We start from the raw sequence: 8,041 nt of genomic DNA on the forward strand, positions 1-8,041 counted from the left end.
TATTTTTTCTCCCTTTTTTTTAAAAAAAAATTATTTATTTAAGTGTTGAATAAAAAAACAAATATTAAAAGAGATGTCAATAATTTTTTTTTTGAAGAATTACTCGAGAGTTTTTTTGAATAATAGTTGGGAAAAATAAATAAATTTCAAACTGCTTTTTATTAGAGATCTAAACTAGATTAATAAAAGATAATTTTCCATCAATCAGAATATGTCGAACAATAAACTATAAACATTTTATGAGTCTAAAAAGATTTTATGTGATTTTTAAACAAACATAAGAAAAACTAAAAGAATATAATTTCGTCTTTTTTTTTAGAACGTGGCTTAAAAGCATATTAATATTTATAAAAAAAGCATATTAATACTAATACAAAATTAAAATAAAATTTATCTCTTTTTTTCCTTTTTTTTAATTTTCCTTTTAAAATATTTAACCATAAAAATAGTAAAACGATTTTTTTTTTCAATTTCACGGAAAAAAGTAATCCATAAATTTGAAATAAAAGCGAAAAACTATTCCTTTTTTGAAAGAGCATAGAAAAGTAATAATATATTTATATTAGAAACATTTATTTAGAAACTAAACTAAATCAACTAGTATAAGTGGATAAAGGTTAGATGTACTACAATTACAATGCAATCCGAAGTTAAAGTAATATTATTATGGAAAATGTGTTCCTAAAAGACATTATTAAAAATACGGATAGTTTTTACAGGATAGCTTTTGGTCTAATTTAACGGGTGGGTTCTCAAACCATTTTTTGATACCAACTCCCGAACCGGGTTTAGTAGAATCTTTCCCACCAAAACTTAGAGAGAAAGTGGTTTGAGTTGAGAACGTTTCACGGGCCTAACCAGGTTTCCCATGGCGGCACCCCTACTTTGTTTTCACCTAAAATCCTAAAAAGGGTAAGATCAGAACCTGGCCTTTGAGTGTTCGTGTGATAATGAGGATTATGATATGTACTGAACAATGTGATAAATAAAAAATAAGATAATAATAAAAAATACATCACATATATTAAAGAAATAAATCAAATAAAACAAACAAGTAAATTAACACAAACCACATCTTGGATTAGCTTGACAGTCCCCAGCGGAGTCGCCAGCTGTCGCTACCGGATTTTTCAGACACGAACGCCGGAAGCTAGATCGGTTAATAGTCTTTCCTAATTAACACTATTTTTTAGAGTCGCCACCAATCAGAATTAAGGCGTGATTGGACACCAAAAATGGTTGAATTTTAACGGATAAGGAGGTCTGCGAAATAAAAATTTTTGGTTCGTTTGTCGGTTACGTGTAGGGAAGAAAAACTTGATTAATCACCCTGCCCCGTCTAAATATTGGTACTAAAAACGTGATTTATGTGTTAATTGTTTGTTATGCTTCGAATTGTTGATATAAACGAGACACTCGTGTATTTTAAGGTTATTGGGTTTAGGTTGGACTTAATTTAAAATTACGTATATAACATACATCACATACACGATAAATAGAATATGGATTTTAATAAGAGATATTTTGAATTTTTATATTGAATTCTAACGACGTTTGCACATCATTTAGAATTAACTTGGTTACGAATTCGAATGACGTTTTCACATCGATTCGAATTAATTTAGTTGTGAATTCGAATGACGTTTTCACATCAATCCGAATTAACTTGGTTTATGGATTCGAATGATGTTTTCACATCAATTCGAATTAATTTAGTTATGAATTCGAGATAACATCTCGAATTAATTTATTTTTGTTTAGATTATGGATAGTTCAAAATAAAATTTTGAGTCATCCAATTTAATTTAGATTTTCGAAGATCCAAACTAACATTTTGAATCAACTCGTCTTTCATTAGATTTAACACATACTACATAAATTGATTTAGACAAAAATTAATAATAAACTAGTTATGAATTAACAAAATATATACATGTGCAAATGAATAAAAAAAAAAGGTGGGCTTAGAATACTTACCTAGTCTGGTCATTGTTGAGGAGGGCGAAATGGGCTTGTTAAATCCCATTCATCCAATTGATTCACTTGAATGACTCTTAATCATGGAAGGATTTAATTGACACAAATTTGGATTAGCAGGGACTGAATCAACAGGGTTAGAAAAGTAAAAGACCCATTATATATCCATCCTTAGGGTTAGGTAACCCTATTTTCTCATCTCCAGCCACCATCTCATTTTTCTTTCTTCCTTCTCTCAAATCTGATTCATAACCCTAGACAGCACTTGACCTTCATCTCCCATGGCTGACTTCTCTCTCCGTAAACAACGACTTTCAAATCTGGCCAGCTCTCTCCTTTCTTCACTTGCTTCGTTCGACTTCGATGGTTTCTTCCTTTCGACGCGGTGATTTCTTCAATGGATGGCGACGGCTTCATCGGTGGTTAACGACAGCGAATCGCAGAGGCTTTATGAACGGCGATGACTCCCTCAGTAAGCATTCTCTCCTCCTTCCACATATCTTCTCTCCGATTCCCATCTTTTGCTTAGATCCGCACATTTACGGTCCAGATCTAACATTAGCGTTTTATTTTCTTTTTAGATCCCTGGGATTCCGGGTGATCGGAGATGATAGCTCCCATTTATATAGAGTTTTTAGGATTAATTTAGTTTGTTTTCCCTTTGTTTTTATTTCATTTCAGTTTCATTTCAGTATCGTTTTATTACTTTTTAGTTAAAATTAGTAATTTCCTTTATTTATGGTATTTTTGGTTTTTTCATGGATTTTCAGGGACCTTTCGTGCATTTCCGAACCAGACTCAAGCCTATTGGAGCATTTCCGGATCATTCAGGGACCATCAGAGCACTTTTGGGATTCGTCAGGGACCATTAGAGCACTTTTTGGAAGCCCATTGACCTAAACAGATAAAAGCCGGAGCCACAGTTCCTCAAATAGGACCTGTCTCGGCGAGACATCACCTGTCTCGTCGAGACAGGCCCTCGTCTTGTCGAGACAGGCCCACGTCTCGTCGAGACAGGCCTTGTCTCGACGAGACGAGGCGGGGGAAGTCGCGCCTGCGCCTTCCCCTTTGCTGAAATTCGCGGATCAGGGCCCTAAAAGCCCATTTAACACTTTGTAAATGTCATTTTTACCCCTGAGGCATGAGGGTTTCCTTTCTAACTCTATAAATAGGGAGCTAATCCTAATCCTTGAGGGGGGATTAGCCATTTAATAAATTAGAGAGCCGCTAGGGTTTTCTCTCCTCCAAAATGTAGATTTATATTTTTAGATTAGTTTTCCTGCTTTCTAGATTAGGTTTATTTTCAGTTTTTATTTTCTTTTGTCGAAGAACAATTGATGGGAGAAGTTCCTCATCTTCTATTTCTATAATTGTAATCGGCAAAACGGGTTTTGGATTTCTATCTCTTTCCCTTTTATCTTTTGCGATTATATTTAATTGAAGCCTTTTCCATTGTTCCTATTATCCTTTTTGTTATGATTGGTTTGTCTATGAACTATCTCCATCCAATTTGGGATGGGGATGAAATTGGTTGTATGAATATGTATGATTAGGGATCTAGGACCTTTGATTGATCAGTTTATGCATGCTTAATGCCTAAAAATTGTTAGGAACATGATTTATGCTAGAATGAACATTGATAATGATCAACTAGCCTGTTTATGTATATAATGTGCTTAATGCCTGTGACCCTGACATTAAATAGGATTACAGATAGATGAGAACCTGACCACGGAATCGTCTATACCGAACTTGTGTAAATCTGACTTCGCTAGAGACCACTAGGAATGAGGCTTTGTGGCTGGGCTACGGCTTTAGCCTTAGTTGTCAATAAACCTAATGCTTTGCATGACCTAGGGTATATGCCTAATCAAGCCGTCACCCGAATGCATGTGAATAGGTTAGACAAATCCCATACAAATTTGTCTTTCACTTAGGACAATTACCTTCAATCATTGGTAAAACACAAATCTGAACTCCCTAAACCCATACTTAGGATTTAATCAAAGGAATCCTCAACCTATATTGTGATATCCGTCAATTCACCTTCTACCCTGTCAATTGTTCACTTTATTTTGTTATGTTTATTTCCTTTAATTCAATTAGTTAGTTATTAAAAACCCAAATCTTTATCCAACCCTCTAAACAATTAGATCATTCTAGGTAGATTTACTAGTTATAACGAATAGTCTTTGTGGTTCGATCTCGTGCTTAGCACAATATTACTTGTTGTGATAGGATACACTTGTCCTATTAAATGCTATATGCTTTACGAGCATCAAGTTTTTGGCGCCGTTGCCGGGGACTATTTCGTTTATAATTTGTGTAAATTGAATAGGTTGAAACAATTGTTTAGATTTGTATATAAAAATTAAAAAAAACATATTTTTTTTGGGTTTTTCGTGTCGTCTTGTCGAGACACCTGGCTGTCTCGACGAGACACATAAAAAAAAAGGAAAAAAAAATTTTTTTCCCGAAAATTTTTTTCCGAAAAAAAAAAAATTTCCGTTTCGTCTCGGCGAGACACTGTTCATCTCGCCGAGACGGACACGAAAAAAAAAAGTATTAAAAAAAAAAATTAAATTAAACGTTTTTTCTTTTTCTTTTCTGTTGCTTTCTCTATTCTTATGTTTGTTTTCTTTTTTTTCTATTGGCAGAACCGTCTAATCGGAATACTCACCGACGCCGGATTGATTTTCAGGACTGCAGCTTGGATTGAAAATTTAGCATCGGAAATTCGGGGTTGGATTGGCAAGCCACCCCTGAGGGAGTTTTTCTATCCTATTTCTTTTCTGCACTTTATGTTTTACTTTAATGTAATGATGGAAGTAAATGCATGTTGTAAGTGTGGGGAGGAGATACTAGGATATGATGATTTTTTATTCTGCCATTTGCATGTTTTTAATTTTCTTTTTGTTTTTCTATATTAGGTTGCATGTTTTTGTTTTAATTTTAGGATTTCATGCTTTTTGTTTTTGTTTGCTTTTTAATTCTAGGAATAAAAGAATCCTAGACAGTTGAATTTGATACATTTAGCTATCCCGACAATACAGTTGACAATGCGCTTAAAAATTTGCACATTCTAAATGAAATTGATACATGCGAAAAATCTTGAACAACGTTTGAGTCTCCAAAGAGTATTATTTGCCTAAAATTGACATGGAACGGAACGTTAGTTGAGGCTAGGATTGATACCAATAACCCTTCAATTGTGAGTTAGAGCCATAAAGATCAATATTTTTAGACTCATGATTAGGAACAATTGATCTCTTAGGTGTGTGATTACATTTATTGTCTTTGTGCTCATAGGAATTGCATCCAATACTGGTTGAATTTTGTGTTTTTATTAAACTTGACATGATTAGGCACCCTAGGTATAGCCCTTTGTGAATTTAGCCTATTTCTTTGTTTAGCCAAAATCGCTTAACAATTCCACTAGATAAGCCCCTTTGAGCCTATATTTACCCATTTCTTTGATCACCCTGTTACAAACCTTAGCCTTCTTAAATACCTTTTCTCACCCAAGTTAATTGACTCAATTTAGTTTTGATAAATCCTTAGACACACCTATCCTTCAAATTCCTGCTAGCAATCATTAAAAGGTTGTAATTTTAATAGAAAAAGCAACCTGTGCCCAATTGAATTTCACTCTTTTTCCCCTCTATTCAAAAGAAAAAAAAAATGGTTAAAAACCAAATTAAAAAAAAAAATAAAAAAAATAATAGAGGAAAGGATAAAAGATGTGTTTATATTTTAGTTGCTTCCCGAATTCACAAACACAACCTTGAGCTTAAACCTTCTTATAGCGGATAACGTGACCCTTTTGGATTCTGACTTGCTTGAGGACAAGCAAGATTTTAAGTGTGGGGAGGTGGTTTATAGCTCCCTAAATGCGAAAAATGTGTCCTTTTTGCAAAAATTTTAACTATTTGAGTCATTAACTTTTTGCCTATAAATTCCCTTTTTCCTACCCCAACCTTTAGCCAATGTTACAACCCTTAAAGACCTATGATTTTGTTTAATTTTAATGCATTAATTTTGACCGGATGGATGATGCAATCCCAACGTGACCACTTTGTGCAATAAAATGTAGAGCATTTCCAAAAAAAATTTACACCCAAACACTTGAGCGTTAGAGTGACCACTTGTGAGCTATCAATTTTAGTTCTTTTCTTTCGTTTTCATGAAGTGTTGATTGATAAAACCAATTAATCAGTTTTGGAGACTTGCCTGAGGTTCATTATGTTTTTAATTGCAAAATGAGTAGTCTGAACTGTTGTGAATAATAAAGTGTAGAAGATTCTTGTTTTTGTAAGGGAGCTATTTGTTGATTTTTCTCTGGTTTGAATTCTGTCTTGCTTGGGGACAAGCAAGATTCAAGTGTGGGGAGGTTGATAGCTCCCATTTATATAGGGTTTTTGGGATTAATTTAGTTTGTTTTCCCTTTGTTTCTATTTAATTTCAGTATCGTTTTATTACTTTTTAGTTAAAATTAGTAATTTCCTTTATTTATGGTATTTTTGGTGTTTTCATGGATTTTCAGGGACCTTTCGTGCATTTCCGAACCAGACCCAAGCCTATTGGAGCATTTTCGGATCATTCAGGGACCATCAGAGCACTTTTGGGATTCGTCAGGGACCATTAGAGCACTTTTCGGAAGCCCATGGACCTAAACAGATAAAAGCCGGAGCCACAGTTCCTCAAATAGGACCTGTCTCGGCGAGACATCACCTGTCTCGTCGAGACAGGCCCTCGTCTCGTCGAGACAGGCCTTGTCTCGACGAGATGAGGCGGGGGAAGTCGCGCCTGCGCCTTCCCCTTTGCTGAAATTCGCGGATCAGGGCCCTAAAAGCCCATTTAACACTTTGTAAATGTCATTTTTACCCCTGAGGCATGAGGGTTTCCTTTCTAACTCTATAAATAGGGAGCTAATCCTAATCCTTGAGGGGGGATTAGCCATTTAATAAATTAGAGAGCCGCTAGGGTTTTCTCTCCTCCAAAATGTAGATTTATATTTTTAGATTAGTTTTCCTGCTTTCTAGATTAGGTTTATTTTCAGTTTTTATTTTCTTTTGTCGAAGAACAATTGATGGGAGAAGTTCCTCATCTTCTATTTCTATAATTGTAATCGGCAAAACGGGTTTTGGATTTCTATCTCTTTCCCTTTTATCTTTTGCGATTATATTTAATTGAAGCCTTTTCCATTGTTCCTATTATCCTTTTTGTTATGATTGGTTTGTCTATGAACTATCTCCATCCAATTTGGGATGGGGATGAAATTGGTTGTATGAATATGTATGATTAGGGATCTAGGACCTTTGATTGATCAGTTTATGCATGCTTAATGCCTAAAAATTGTTAGGAACATGATTTATGCTAGAATGAACATTGATAATGATCAACTAGCCTGTTTATGTATATAATGTGCTTAATGCCTGTGACCCTGACATTAAATAGGATTACAGATAGATGAGAACCTGACCACGGAATCGTCTATACCGAACTTGTGTAAATCTGACTTCGCTAGAGACCACTAGGAATGAGGCTTTGTGGCTGGGCTACGGCTTTAGCCTTAGTTGTCAATAAACCTAATGCTTTGCATGACCTAGGGTATATGCCTAATCAAGCCGTCACCCGAATGCATGTGAATAGGTTAGACAAATCCCATACAAATTTGTCTTTCACTTAGGACAATTACCTTCAATCATTGGTAAAACACAAATCTGAACTCCCTAAACCCATACTTAGGATTTAATCAAAGGAATCCTCAACCTATATTGTGTCATCCGTCAATTCACCTTCTACCCTGTCAATTGTTCACTTTATTTTGTTATGTTTATTTCCTTTAATTCAATTAGTTAGTTATTAAAAACCCAAATCTTTATCCAACCCTCTAAACAATTAGATCATTCTAGGTAGATTTACTAGTTATAACGAATAGTCTTTGTGGTTCGATCTCGTGCTTAGCACAATATTACTTGTTGCGATAGGATACACTTGTCCTATTAAATGCTATATACTTTACGAGCATCAGGAGACGGCGGTGAACGGAGGTGGCTGGTGT

The 8,041-nt window shown here is 34.7% G+C and overlaps 1 long non-coding RNA gene across 1 annotated transcript; it reads left to right on the plus strand.

Annotated features, from left to right (window-relative positions):
* The first annotated feature begins 1,971 nt into the window (after positions 1-1,971).
* LOC136222917 (uncharacterized) lies at positions 1,972-7,193 on the plus strand. Its single transcript, XR_010685744.1, has 2 exons — positions 1,972-2,449; positions 2,748-7,193. It is a non-coding gene; the product is annotated as an uncharacterized lncRNA (long non-coding RNA).
* Positions 7,194-8,041: the final 848 nt, after the last annotated feature.

This window comes from Euphorbia lathyris, chromosome 1 (assembly GCF_963576675.1).
Source record: "Euphorbia lathyris chromosome 1, ddEupLath1.1, whole genome shotgun sequence".
NCBI lineage: Eukaryota > Viridiplantae > Streptophyta > Magnoliopsida > Malpighiales > Euphorbiaceae > Euphorbia > Euphorbia lathyris.